Source organism: Nomascus leucogenys, chromosome 2 (genome assembly GCF_006542625.1).
Source record: "Nomascus leucogenys isolate Asia chromosome 2, Asia_NLE_v1, whole genome shotgun sequence".
NCBI lineage: Eukaryota > Metazoa > Chordata > Mammalia > Primates > Hylobatidae > Nomascus > Nomascus leucogenys.
The window spans coordinates 14984613-14985950 of NC_044382.1; the positions used below are offsets into that span (position 1 = coordinate 14984613).

Genomic DNA, 1338 nt, shown 5'->3' on the forward strand with positions numbered 1-1338 from the left:
ATAAATTGCTGGATATTGAATATGTAGTTTTATATAAAATATTGTGGGCTAGGGGCTATGAGGTATATTCAGCTATACAAAATTTATTTTCTGCCCGTAAGGAGTTTATAGTCTAATCAAGTAAATAAGATTAACAAATTAAAATGTATCAGTGATAGGGAAACAGATAAAATTAGTAATATAATTAAGTATAATTAACAGTAATATCTTAGTTCTGAGGAGCCAACATGGCTTGGGATGGTTTCCAGAAGATGATGAGACATTTTAGTCCCCAAAGTCCATTGTATCATTCTTGTGTCTTTTTGTCTTTGTAGCTTAGCTCCCACTTACGCATGAGAACATACAAAGTTTATTACACTCTATCATAACTGCCTATTTACTTGTCAGATTCTTCCACTAAAATGTCAGTTCCTTGAAAGCAGAGATCCTGTTCCCACTTTGTCTTTAGTACTCAGCTCGATGCCTGCATAGAGCATACACTCACTAAGTAGTTGATGAATAATATGTGAATAACAGAATAAACCTTCAAGACTTGGGCAAGTAGGATTTGAATATACAATTAAGGCAACTCAATTCTGTCAGAGCTAGCTGTTTTAAGTAAAAGCACATGGTTGGAAAAGCAAGACTGAGTCAGCAAGAATGGGCAGTCCAATGTACCTGAAGGATAAGATGCATGAAGAAAAGTTGGATAAGAGAGAAATGAAGTGGGTAGTACAACCCCAATTGAGACTGAAGGTAATAACACCAATTTGGGGACTGAAAATAATGCACGTCAACTAAAGAAGATCTAAGCCTGGGTATGGACAGATGAAAAGGAAACAAATTATGACCTAATACCTAGTAAAAAGAAAGAACTGTTCTCACTTTGACAGCACATATATTAAAATTAGAATGATGCAGAGATTAGCATAGCCCTTGCACCAGGAGGACATACGAATTCATGGAGTGTCCATTTAAAAAAAAAAAAAAGAAGAAGAAGAAAAACAGCTAGGATGTATTGACTGAGTTGAGAGAGACTGCAAAGAAGTGTGAAAATTCAAGGATGGCCAAGCCTTCAAGTATAGATAACAGAAAATAATAGTTTAGATAACAGAAAATATAGCAGTGTCTTTTCAACATTGCATGGGGACTTAATTTTGGGAGAGAAATTATGAGTTAGATTTTAATTTTAAACTTAGATTTTTGAGCATCAAATAGGAAATTTCAAGGAGAAAGTGTGAGATGCTAAGATAGACCACTGGAAGATCAGAATTAGACATATTTTCTCATGGAACACATGAGTCAGAGCTTTGTGCTGAATCCAAAAGAGTAAGTCTGATTGTAGTGAATATCCATAAC

The 1338-nt window shown here is 34.8% G+C and overlaps 1 pseudogene; it reads left to right on the top strand.

Moving 5' to 3' along the window:
• Nucleotides 1-856: 856 nt before the first annotated feature.
• On the top strand, nucleotides 857-957 carry LOC115831840 (annotated as a pseudogene).
• The last annotated feature ends 381 nt before the right edge of the window (nucleotides 958-1338 follow it).